Consider the following 14,588-nt stretch of genomic DNA (forward strand, 5'->3'; position numbering starts at 1 on the left):
ACACATCTTGCGCAAGATTCGATCATAAACCACAAATGTGCACGGCTCTTTCTCTTTGCATGTATGTGTGTAGGTGTGTTTGTGTGTGTGTGTGTGTGTGTGTGTGCGTAATCAATGAAACTGTGCGCTGATAGCGCGTGGCATTAACTCTATCAAGGTGTTCGAAGCTATTCATATTAGCATAACGCTTCTAATCTTGCAGACTTGCCCCGCATGAATGCTCCACTTTTTTTTCAGCCACTGCATGTGTGTGTGTGCGCTTTAATATATGTATATGTATATAGATAGGTATACATGGATGTATGTAGGTGTATATTTAGTCAAGGTAAATCGTTTATCTGGCGGAGGGAAATGCCAAACACTCAGATTTCGATTTCGAATTTGATTCTCATGCTCGCGATGTTCATTTTAATGCAGAAAATACACTGCGAGAAATAATTTCATTTTAATACGAAGCAAATGAAAAAATTTTGTTCTTAAATTACTTTAAAATGTGAATTTGAGCAAATGAGAGAAATTTGGTCTTAAATGAGTTTTAACGGAATATTATTATAAAGTAAATTTGAGCAAATGAATTATTTTTACCTTTAAATTATTTATAGTTCAATATAATTTTATTATTATTTTATAATTAAGGAATTTACTCTTCAATTATTTTAGCTTTAAACTAAAGTATTTCTGTATTAAAATATATATTCTATTTTATTTTAAATTAAAGTAGAAACTTTCATTATGTGAAATAAATAAAAATAGAATACAAAAATCTTAATACAGAAGTATTTCAGTGTAATGTAAAAATAATTTAAGAGTAAAATTTGTCATATAGAAATTTATTAGATTAAAGTTTATAAAATTTCATTTCAAACTATAATAAAATTATATTTTTCCATTTAAAATAATATCTACTAAATCACCATATTTGATAAATTCTATCATTGTTCGAAAGCTGGCAACTTTATCATTATTATTATACTTAATTACCGTTTTGAGAACAAATCAAATCATTTTAGTCTTAAATTATGTATACTTCAATATAAATTTATGACAATATGAATTTGAAGAAAGTGAAAGAACTTTTTCTATTGGAAATTAAAGTAATTATGTGAATTTTTTTTTCTCAAGCTCAAATTATAACAAATTTTGTATTTTTGCATTCAAATAATATTTAAGATAGGAATTGTACTATCTTTAGTTAATAATAACAATATTTAAAGTCCCTTAATTTGGTAATTCTGATAAATATAAAAATAAACTATATTTATGGGAAATCTTTTTGCTCAAACTCAAATTATAACAAAATAATATTTAAGCAAATCAACTTATTTGAAGAAGACTTTTAAGCTTTCATGAATAATAATATTATTTTCTTTTAAGTGCCTTAGAGTGACAATAATAATAAAATAAAAATATAAGTACTTACATTTTGGTATTGAATACGTTTAAAATATTCTGTAAAGAGAGAAAAATGTATAACTTAAGTATTTTCATTTTTGTTTTAATTGAATTTTAAAATATTTTTAAGTGTCTGCACATCATTAATCGAATTTTAGAGAATTTCTTTCGCTCAGTGTATTTTGAATGTGAATTATTTTTGGTATCTGGAGCCGAGCTGTGTCCGCTGTGTCACGTCATGTTCTCTGTTCTCTGTTCACTGTTGAGCTATAAATTAATAAGGGGGCTGGCTTATGCAATAGTTGGTCAAAACAGGAAGACGTGTTCAAAGTCAATTTCTGTGTTCAATGCAATGCAATGCAAACAAAGTCAAGACAATTCGTGCTGCTTTCCTCCGTTTCGACCCCTTTTTTCCAGCCACAAGCATAATCCCTCTGTCTTACTTCTCCCCCCCTTGACTACTCTATAAATTATAGAGTATGGCATGCTGCATCAGTCTTCTTATCACCCGTTGAACACATAACAACTTAAACATACACTCACATATTTTCGCTGCGAGGGGAGTTTGTATAGTTTTCATAAAGTAGAGAATATTAAATAATAGTTGCAAATAATGAAAAATTGTATGAGACAATATATTCAAGTAATTCATATGGTTTCATATAGTACTTGATGAAGAGAATTTGAAGAAAAAAATTGTGAGAAAATTTAAAATCAGTCTACCGTTGAAAGTATTTTTTGTTCTTTAGGTAAAAATCTAATAAAATATGGCCTTCGGTATTTGAAGTATTTTTGCAGTATATGGTATTAATTTTAAAGGTGACCAATTATGATATATTTTTAGCTGTTTTGCGGTATATTATTCAGTATATTTTTTGAGTAAAACTAATATTACTTCATAGATAAACAAAAAAGGCCTTTGGCCTTATTTGTGGTATTCTTATTATTTGGTATATTCATAGAAAAATACCTCACTATTTTTCGTCTATTCAAAATGGGTAATGGGTATCTCATAGTTGAGCACACTCGACTGTAGCTTTCTTACTTGTTAAACATTCTAGGAGAAAAGTCAGATCATGTTGTTCCTAAATTGATTTTTGAGGCTAAACTAATCTATTTATTTGATTATACCTAAAAGTTATTCAAGAAATAATTATGTAGGACAAATAAAGCCTATTGTAATAACGTATTAGCTGCTTTCGTTGACAATCTGGTATATTTTGACCTCTATACTACAAAATACTGGACCGCAAAAATACTAAAAAATAATGATGGCCATATTTGGTATATCGATGATGTGCTACATTCGAAATATACCAGAATGAAGTACTTTAACGATATACCAAGTATTTTATTTTAGTATTATTTAGTATATTCAAGGTATATTTTTTGATATATTATTAGAATAATACTTATAGGACTTCATCGATATCCCAAATAAAGCCTTGGACATATTTTTAGCATTCTTACGGTATATTATTTGGTATATTCTTAGAATTCGAGCACCCTCGACTGTGCTACATTCGAAATATACCAGAATGAAGTACTTCAACGATATACCAAGTATTTATTTTAGTATTATTTAGTATTATTTTTAGTATTTTTAGTATATTTTTCGATATATTATTAGAATAATACTTATAGTACTTGATCGATATCCCAAATAAAGCCTTGGACATATTTTTAGTATTCTTACGGTATATTATTTGGTATATTCTTAGAATTCGAGCACCCTCGACTGTAGTTTCCCTACTTGTTAAATATTCTAATAAAATCTGAGATCATTTTTCTCCTAAGCAAATCTTTTAAATTATTTTTTATACATTTTCAACTCTTACAAATAAACTGAAATGGCTCTAAAACATCAAAAGTGTAGCAAGTATTCTGACTCGCACTTGAGGTGCCCTCGCAATTGTAAATGAGTATTTGATTTGAGCAGGTATCTGCAGCTATTAATCCCCAGTGTCTGAGTGCTGTGATAAGCGATCGATTGGCAATAGAGAAGCCAGCACACATACGATTGTTGTGTGTTTATACTATATATGGAAACTGAAACCCATCAAGTATGAATTGGAAATGCCTGAAAGTCATAGAATGTAATCGGGCCATTAAATGTATCTCATGACATGAGCTCAACGACTCAGTCAGGTCTCTCTCCATATACAAAATATATTACGACTGCGAAACGTGCGCTACAAAAAAAATGCAGTTTAGTTCCTCAGTTGCTCAGTTCTTTCCCCTCTCTTCGCCCTCTTTGCAGTATTCTATACCCTGCACCTGTTTGTTGGCTGCATCGACATCAGTTTCGTCTCCGATTTCGCATTTCACATTTCGCAGCCTCATGGCGCCACGTAACTAGAACACAAAAGCTCAACTCAGACTCAGTTTTGAATTGGTCAGCAATTCAATTTTTAGTTTTTTTAGTGGGTTTCGTTTGTTACCCAATTTTTTGCTTTTTGCTGTTCTCCATTATGCTCTCATCATTCCTCTCTATCGCTGACTACGTGCCACAAAAATACTCGCATAATGCGTCTCCATGCGAGAAGAACGAAATTGTTGCACCTCTGTTTCTGTTTCTCTTTCTTTCTTGCTTATGGTTATTATAAAATATTTTCTAGCATGCGCCGCTTGCATCACAAAGGCAGCGCACAACACGCTGAATGCGAGGTGTAAAATATTACATGAATACTCGACAACAACAAAAGCGAATAAGTGAATTTGCTGCACTTGCTGAAAACGTTGCAAGAATTTCATGACTCTCAAGCTGAATCGATCAGAATTTATATATCTCTCGATTCTTAACATACACAACATAAATCTGATATAAATATAAACTGAATATATTTATATTCTTTACATACAAAACATAAATCTAATATAAATATATGAGGAAGTCTTTTACACATAGAGCTTTTAATTATATCTAATCTTTTTAAATACAAACATATGAATATTAATATATCACAATTCCTTGCTAAATTTGTAATGAGCAATTTGTGCTTCATCAATTTTGCAAATGACTCGCAAAAGTGCAAGCTATTCATATTCTAATAAAAAAGAAAGGTACAATCGAGTGTGCTCGACTGTGCGATACCAGCTACGCATTTGGAATAAGAGCTAGACAGTGAGGTATTGCTCTAAGAATATACCAAAGAATATACCGTAATAATACTAAAAATATACAAACGGCTATATTTTAAGTAATAGTAGTATTATTCTAAAAATATACTAACTAATATACTAACAAGTAAGAAAGCTACAGTCGAGTGTACTCGACTGTGAGATACCCGCTAGCCATTTTGAATAAAAGCAATATATTTTGCGGTATTATTCTCAAAATATACCAAATATACTGCCAAAATACTAAAAATATACCAAATGATATATGTGGTATATCGATATAGTACCGCATTCAAAATATACCATAGACCCCTAGTAAATAGGCGTTTTGCCCATACAAAAGTATTTCTTTAATAACTTTTATCTGATCGCAACCCAATTTTCAGGAATCATAACAACAATAGTAATTATTGTATATACCAAAATTCACAACCTTAGCTTTAAAATTACGCTTGTTATTCGATTTTTTTGATTTGCGGGGGCGGAAGTGGGCGTGGCAAAAATTTGAAAAACAAACTTGATCTGCGTGCAAACATAACAAATGCTGTCGAGAAAAAATTATAGTGCTATCTCTTATAGTCTCTGAGATCCAGTGTTTCATACGGACAGACGGACAGACACACAGACGGACAGACGGACATGGCTAGATCGTCTCGGCTGTTGACGTTGATCAAGAATATATATACTTTATAGGGTCGGAGATGCCTTGTTCTACCTGTTACATACATTTCCTGTCGGCACAAAGTTATAATACCCTTCTACCCTATGGGTAGCGGGTATAAAAATATACCAAAAGCTATATTCGATATGTTAATATAGTGCTGAAATCAAAATATACAATAGAGTGCAAAAGCCGGTATCGAAATACTAATATACCAAAGGCTACATTTGGTATATTTATTTTATTTAAAAATATAAATTAGAGTGCAAAAGAGGGTATAAAAATAATCCAAAAATATACCTCCAAAATACTTAAATATACCGAATGCTTATTTGGTATATCGATGGTGTCAGATACCAGATATACCAGATTGTCAGCGAAAAGTATTTTATAAAAACCCCATGCAATTTTTATATGTACATCGTTTCGGTTGACTTTTACTTTCTAAGTAAAATTGAAACTTTTTTAAAAGTGTATTTATGATACGAAATAAAGAAAACGGATCAATGCTAACTTTTCTTAACAGATTGATAAAAGTTTAAAAAGTCATATTTTATGTAAGTGCAATTTTTCGAATATTTTAAAGTGATCAAAAAGTTTGTCGAAAAGAAATAAGCAGTGGCAGGGTTAAAAGAAGATATTCACTTTTTACTATCCATAATATAGAATAAAGAATATAAAAGATTCGTTGGTTACTAATATTTATACAGCAAACGTTTATCATGTCCTTAATAAGGACTCTTTATCTACATCTACATAAAATATTATTTCATTATTTTGAAACCAAATAAAATAAATTTGTAATACTTCAATACTAAAGCCGACAATTTGAACATAAATCAGGAACAGATTTCAGAGTTATATTTTAAAGTGATCAAAAAGTTTGTCAAAAAGATATAAGCAGTAGTAGGGTTAAAAGAAGATCTTCACTTTTTACTATCCATAATATAGACTAAAGAATATAAAAGATTCGTTGGTTATTAATATGTATACAGCAAACGTTTATCATGTCCTTAATAAGGACTCTTTATCTACATAAAATAATATTTCATTACCAACCAAATAAAATAAATTTATAATACTTTAATACTAAAGCCGACAATTTGAACATAAATCAGGAACAGATTTTCAGAGTTATAGGTTGCATTTTTTAACATGCATATAAAAAATATAATGTGTTTGAAAGATTCTCTTTCCACTTAAATTGCACAAATCTTTAGTTAATACTCAACAAATAGAGCAATTATTGTCCGAGTTGTAAGGGGAGAAAGAATATGTTAAGAGAGTGTGAGAAACCTGAGCAAGTGTTATGCATATACATTATGTATATAACATAGGAGAAAGAGAGAGAGAGAGAGAGAGAGTGTGTTCTCTGATCTGTTGGCCTAGTGGAAGGCAAGTCAAGTGCCTTCGTCTCACTTTCAGTTTTCAATTAAGCTGGACAAATTCTTGAGGCATTGTCATAAGATAGTTGAAGCAACAACAGCAACAGCGATAGTTGCTTGCTTTTCTTTTGCCGCGCATTTTCTTTTCATTTTCGTTTTCATTTGCAGTTGTTTATTTTCGTTTTCCTTTGCCCAATTTCCATTAAGAAGTAATTACGTTGCTGCTCATTAATTTCGTGATCGCATGCCATGTTCAAATGCACGTGAGACAACGAAGACGACGACGACGACGACGACGACGACGACGACGACGACGACGATGAGCTGAGAATGGATGACGGAGGGAGGGAGGAAGACTACTAAACTACTATTACAACAAATATGAGCACGAGTCCGGTCCGCAGGGACAACAACAACAACAACAAGAAGACGTTGCTGCAACACCTGCCACATTCAACTGCAACGGGGGTAAAACTCAATTCACAACTCACAACTTGCAGCAAACTCGCAACTCGTTGCAGCTGCCTTATTTTATTTATTTCTCGTATTCATTTTTTTTATTTTTTTATTTTTTTGGTCTCCCTCGCTTCGCGTTGCGCATACGCCACGTGGCACTCGAAATCTAGTTCAGTTAACAAGCTCCACCCAGCAGCAAAATAAGAAATAATAATGAACAATGGCCATTGAAGCCACCCATCGGAGGCGACCGCTAATCAATCATGCCGCATGACCACAGCACCAACAACAGCAACAACAACAACAACAACAGCAACGGGTAACAACGAGAATCGAATCGTAGTTAACCTTCTGCGTTTAACACAGTTTAACACGGTTCAGCAAATGGCACTTTCCAATGAAAGAAAGTTGGCTAACAGAGAGAACATTTTTCAACAGGTGAACAACACAACACAACACAACACATCACAGCACATCACAGCACTTACAGCAACTGCTTTTCATACGTTTCAATTTCAACTTCAACTTAACTTGAGTTGTAATCCAAAAGATTGAAATTGAGTAAAATCTCTACTACAAAAAAAAACTTAAAATTTTAAAATATTAAATGTCTAAGTTATTGACTAAATAATCCAAAAATATACTAAAAATCGTAGGTGTCAACTTCAACTTCAAAAGATTGAAATTGAGTGAAAATCTTTATAAAAATAACATCTTCAAATATTAAGCGTCTAAGTTATTGAGAATGACTAATTGATGATATTACAGTTGAGAGGGTAATATAATCATATTGTAACATAAATACAAAAATATACCGCAAAAATACTAAAATGTACCGAAATCTATATTACAGAGTGTGCAGAAATGTAAGAGGCTTCCTACCCATTTTCAACAATATACTAAAAAAAAATACCAAAAATATACCGCTAAGGTATACTAAAACATACCGAAGGCTTCATGCCAGTAACACATTTTCAATAAAACCAAATTCTAAAATAAATAATAAAATATACCACAAAAATATACCGAAGGCTATATTCGGTATATTGTACTGCCTTCAAAAAATACCATAGAATTCAAAATATACCAAATTATCAGCCAAAAGTATTTCTTCAATACCAAAAAAAAATGTATTTTCCAAAGTCTATATTTGGTATATCGATATTGTACTAGCATAAACTGTTCTGATCTGCTGACCCAGTAGAAGCTTTCTAATTTATCATTAATGTTAATAGATTAAGCTGAAACTTTTGGAACAATTTGAACAACCTGAAGCCATAATTATTCCGAAATTTTCATCTACTACATCAAAGACTGTAGTATTTGGTATGAACAATATAAGCAGCCAATAAGATAATAATAAAACCCAAGGGTCACATTGAATAAAACATAAAACAAAAATGCAAATAAATCAAGCCAACACATATAAATTGAAGATTTAGCTGCTCAAGTAGCTAGAGAATAAAACTGAGCTGAATGACTGCAACAGTTGCTGAGTTCCTAGAGGTTTTGTGCTGCTGGAGAGGCAGATTCCAAAAGCTGGGGAACAATGGCGAGTCTGTCCAAAAAGTCGCAAATGTCCAATGAGAAAGAGCGAGAGAAGAGGAAGCACAGCAAAGAACGAAGAATGAAGAACGGAGCAGACCTTGAAACAGTTCAAAAACGTAAACGGTTCAGTGATCATTGGATGTAAAAATAAAAAAAATATATATATATAAAAAAACACACACACACAGAGAAGAAAAGAAATAAACGGGAGAAACTGAACAGAAACAGACAAAGCAGAAGCTGGAAGATAATGAGCATGAACGAACGAAAGAGTAAGAGAGAGAGGGAGAAAATGCGAGAAAGAGGGGGAGAATTGCGGCACAACATCCGTCATCTCGGCTGTGGATGAGCTCCGACTTTGACTTCGACTTCGTTTTCGAAGCTGACTCTGGCATGCCATGATGATGATGATGATGATGATGATATAGGGGTCTCTTTGGTCTGGTCTGGTCCGATCTTCGGTCTCGGTCTTCACCGGAGTCGGGGGTCTTGACTTTGGCGTGCGCGCTGATCTGCCTGACTGCCTCGCAGCCGCCCCGCCAAGAGGTCGACAACGACGACGACGACGACGATGTTGCCTCTAACTCTCCAGTCTGAGTCTGAGTTTGAGTCTGAGTCTGAGTCTCTGCTCTTGGTCAAAAATCGTTGAGCCGTTGAGAGAGCCAGTCAACAACAAACAGTCAAACAGTCAGGCAGTCAGGCAGCCTATTACCCATTATCAGTGTTGGTAAACGTCAGTCAGCTGTGCACCTTTGCTTAGCTGCAGTTGCCATTGTGGTTGTTTTTTTTTTTATTTCTGTTTTCCTTTTCTTTATGCTACTCTTCAACCTGACTCGCGGAATGGATGCGAAATGCGCAAGATCATAAAACGCCATTCAAATTTTGCAAAGTCGCACGATGGTTGTGTCAATGACTGCACTGCTAGATACCCTGTAAGTTCACACTTTTGTTGTCATCATTCTATTTTGTCTTAGTCAATAAGGAGTTTGATTCGTTACTTGAATAAAGTAATAATAATTTGGGTGATATAATTTGCAGTAATTATGGAAAAAGCGTGTTAAGTTTGTCACATTGTAATGTGTAAAAGTGCTTGATCGACTAGCAGATACCCTACAGGTTACTGACACTTCGCATTGAGAATGCAAATGTTGAATTTAAAAAACTGATAATCGATTTCTTTCAGAGCTTAGTGTTATAAGTATGTAACAAATGGGGGATAGAATGAATATTAAGAAAGCGTTTGCTCGACTGGCAGATATCCTATAAGTCTTTAACTTGCACATATTAATGCATAGCGGCGATAACATAGAATTTTTGATATAAGCAAACAATTTCTATAAGAAGAACATACCGCAAATGCTTGCAGAATATTAAAAACAAGTAAAAAAAATCGAGCATACTCGACTGTGAGATACCCGCTAAGCATTTTAAATAAGAGTAAAAGATTGCGGTATTAAATGTAAAATATACCATATTGATATACCACAAAAATACAAAAATATACCAATGGCTATATTTGGTATATTTATATGGTATATGATATTAATATATCTCAAAAATACTAAAAATAGTACTGTATTTGAAAATTTTATACTGCAAAAATGCAAAAATATACTAATGGCTATATTTGGTATAATTATATGGTATATCATATTAATATACCTCAAAAATACTAAAAATAGTACTGTATTTGAAAATTATATACTGCAAAACTACTAAAATATACCAAAGGGTATTTTTGATACTTCGATATAATACCAAATTTAACACTAATATACCACAAATATACTAACACATATCAAAAGCTATATTTGGTATATTGATATGGTATCACGTTTTAAAATAAAAAAAAATACTAAAAACAAAAGTTATATTTGATATATTGATAAAACACTGAATTTAATATATATCATAAAGTACAAAATATACCAGATTATCAGCCAAAGCAACTTAGATCCGTTGTGACAAGTGTTTTTGCTCATATGAAAGTATTTCTTAAATAACTTATACAGTTTTTGCAGGAATCATAAATTCCTATATTCCCTGTGCTAAATATAACTCTAGCTTTAGCTGCAAAATGAATCTTTAAATCTACTTTTCTTGCTGTTAAAGTTACGTTCACACTCAAGTAACTAAATCAAGCAAGTAATCAAAATGAAAGTAAAATAATTACAGGGTATGAATTGGTAGATTAACCTGAGCACTTGCCCAGCACCGAGGATCAGTATTAAACCACGATCAGCGCTGCCATGGAGCAACATTACAGGGTATGCAAGCAGTGCGTCAAAGCTTTTCTGTTCGCTGCAACTTTTTTTTGGGCGCACAAAAATTTCCATCTTTCGCTGAAGATGTGCCTAGCTCTTAGTGTTTTGTATCTTTCAATGTGTATTTGTATCTGTATCTGTATCTGTATCTTTGGCTCTAGCAATGGCTGTGTATCTGTTGCTGTGGCTGTGACTGGCTTTAAGTCTGGGTCTGGGTCTCTTTTAAGTGCCCCTGGCAATGTTGGCTGCCTGACAACGCCCCGTCGCCGTTGCCAGTTACCAGTTGCCAGTTTGTCGTTGTTGTCGTCTTCATTGTTGATGTTGTTGCTGCCGGTAATGATCTTTAACCAAGCGTAACGTTTGCTTTCAGTGCGTCCACATCTGCGTCGTCATCATTGCCGCCACCACCAAACAGCAGCAGCAACATCATCATCATCTCAGTCACAATCATCGTCATCATGATCATCATCATCTTCCAGGCAGACATTAACCTGGCTTCAACTCCTCCCGTTTCGTCGCAATATTTCGTTGCTTTTCTCCCTATTTTTTTTTTGTGTTGTGTTGTTGTTAAATGGCGTCGAGTCAGCGCCAAGCTTCCCGGCCAGATAAAAGATACACTCAGAGCTACAGATACAACTACAAGTACAGATACATATTTAATGTATCTGTGTGTGTGCAACATTAATGATCAGCGAGGCAGTCAGACCTTGATTTTTCATCAAGTTGCCATCTACCACTCTATCCATGTGAAGCCGGTTGTTGTTGTTGTTGCTGTTGCTGTTGTTGTTGCTGTTGCGGTTGAGGGGAACTGCCCCTCGATAACTGCAGATACACCACAGAACAACTCTCGCGAGAGCGCGCGTTAAATGCAAAATGGGGCATCCAAGTGAGCAAATCATAAACTCAACTCCAACTCCAAACTGAACAAAGTCATAAAGTCATTGAGAAAACGAAAAAATACAGAAAAATAGAGAAATATGTATAACAGCTTTTGCCGATGTGAAGCATTCTGGGTATTAACAATCTTAATTCTCGCTCAACAATAAATAAATATACGCAGACTTATCTGATAGCCTTCTCGGGTTTGTGTGATTGAATAACATATTTAAAACACTGTCGAAAAAATAAATAAACCAACAATAAAAAAAAATAACACTAAATAAATAAAATAAAAGTCACAAGCAAAAAAGAAAGCAACGTTTTGAAAAATCAAAAATAAAAATTATAATATGCAAAGCAATCAAATGAACTGAACTGAAATGAAATAAGATAAAAAGAAATGAAATCAAATGGAAATGGAAATGATTACAAATAAAATGAAATAAAATGAAATGAAATGAAATAAAGTCAAGTCAAATGAAATGAAATTAAATGAAATAAAATAAAAAGAATTAGAAGAAGAATTAAATACAATAATTTGAACAGAATAGAATAGAATAAAAATAATGGAATTTTATGAAATTAAATGAAATGACATAAATGCAATGGAATAAAATAAGATGAAATTCAATGAATTAAAATGAAATAGAATGGAATCCAATGGAATGAGAATAAATGAAATAAAAAGAAAGGAAATAGAACAGAATATTAAAAAATAAAATGTATTCAAATAAAATAAAATGCAATTAAATGACGTAATTTGAAATGAAATGAAATTAAATAAAATGACAATTATAAATAAATATATAAATGAAAAGTTCACCTTACAAATAAAACAAAAGTTTCAAGTAGGAAATTTAAGTTGAAGCTAACTATATGGCATTCAATTTAATTGCTGTAAATATAAAATCATAAATTATTGATGTGACTATGGCAAAAATGAATAAGTAAAGGCAATAAATAATAACAAACTTCATAATAAATTAATAGGAAAAGTAAATATTAATAATTAATAATAAATATAATAATAAATGTAAGAATAAATAATACAAAAAAATTTTAAAAATTAATACAAATACTAAATAAATAAAGCAAATATCTATTAAGAAAAGAAATTTTATCAAATTGAGCAAAAAAAATCAAAAGTTTTGCAATTTAAAGAATTGAATTTTGTCTATCTACTAATATATACAACTAAAGCTATAACTAGATGTTATGGTTATATATATTCGATTTGTTTTCGCACTGTGTAGCTAACTAGCTAGCTGCTTGGTTGGTCAGAAGATTGCTTTTCAAATGGAATTTCAGAGAATTTCACAGCCACAGACAATGGCGAATTAAGAGCGCCAATACACAGTTTAAAGATATAGCTACAGCTAAAGATACAGATACAGATACAGATACAGATACAGACAAGAGTGAGAATCGCAGACAAAGTCAAAGTCAGGGATGCAGATGCGGATGGACAGAAATGCAAATGGTTTGTTTTGTTGTTTTTTTACTGCAGTCAATGCCAAGTGACCAAGCGAGGTGGACAACAAAAGAGGCGGAAGACTGAAGCGCAAGTGTGGGAAGATTGATTCCGCCTGCAGATTTAGCAGCTCATCTAAAAGATATTCAACTGCTGCTGCTGCTGCTGCTGCTCCTCCCCCCCAACGCCATCACAAAGTGAAAGAGAAACAAAGACAGAGAGCGAGAGAGAGAGAGAACGAGTGTTGATACTATAAATAGCTTTGTGTTTGTGGTGTGACTCGCCTTGATCTTTGCTTTACAGCCATCACAGCGAGAGAGCTATAGATACAGATATAAATACACAGCCACAGATACATTTACAGATACAGATACACGCATAGCTACCAAGCCATGATGAAGGCGTCGAAATCTCGGCAACCGGCAGCCAACAGCAAATAAACAAGCAGCAGATGATGATGATGATGATCAACGCGCACAGCCGCCACAGATACAGATACAAATGTATCTGCGCCCATTCGTCTGTGTGTGTGTGTGTGTGTGCTCACCCATAAGTGCTTCATTAATCTCTGTCAGCGTTTGCTTCGCTGCTCCCCAGCTCCCTTCCCTTCCCTCTCCCACGTTTCCTCCTCATCGCTTTTTTTTTCGTTTCTTTCGCAGCGGCTTTAAATGTTCGCTGTATCTGTATCTGTTGCTGTTGCTCTATCTGTAGTCTGTATGTGTGTATCTGTATCTGTATCTGTTGCTGTCGCTGCTGTCTGTCTGTGATTTCATGTCGCCCCACAGCACATGGATTTCCACTTTGACTTCATCTTTGTCGCTTGTTGCTTTTTATTGGATCTCTGATTGCGATTGCATCTCAGCAACTGCAATGCGATTGGCTGCTGGTCCAGCACAACTTATTGACGGAGTAACTCGACAAGTAACTCTTGAACAACTTGTTCATAAATTAATTAACATCCGTTAAACAGCATGAGTTCAGTTTAGATTTATAATTACATGTGCTTCACATTCTTTTATAACTTTGTATCTTCAGAAAATATATTTCACAAGCAGAAGAAGGCATCTTCGACCCAATAAGATATAAAATATATGTATACAATATACAGGATATATATATTCCTGATCAGCGTCAACAACCGATACGATATATAAGAAGTTATTTGTGAAATACTTTTGGTTGACAGTCTGTTAAATTTTGCACTCTATGGTATATTTTGTATTACAATATGAATATACCAAATAAAGCATTCGGTATTTTTTCTTTTAGTATTTTTTGGTATATAAATTTAGTATATTTTAAAATCAATACAGCGCTGTATTTTGCACTTTATGGTATATTTTGTAGTACAACGTCGATATACCGAATATGGCATTTGGTAGACTTTTAGTATTTTTTGTGGTATATAAATT

General features: G+C 33.0%; 1 long non-coding RNA gene across 1 annotated transcript in view; it reads right to left on the minus strand.

Annotated features, from left to right (window-relative positions):
• The window catches only part of LOC132796127 (uncharacterized), a 65,370-nt gene that overhangs the window by 16,885 nt on the left and 33,897 nt on the right, over positions 1-14,588 (minus strand). Inside the window, exon 4 of the long non-coding RNA XR_009633503.1 lies at positions 1,421-1,449. This is a non-coding gene — a long non-coding RNA (uncharacterized LOC132796127). The remainder of the gene's footprint in view (positions 1-1,420; positions 1,450-14,588) is intronic.

This window comes from Drosophila nasuta, chromosome X (genome assembly GCF_023558535.2).
Source record: "Drosophila nasuta strain 15112-1781.00 chromosome X, ASM2355853v1, whole genome shotgun sequence".
NCBI lineage: Eukaryota > Metazoa > Arthropoda > Insecta > Diptera > Drosophilidae > Drosophila > Drosophila nasuta.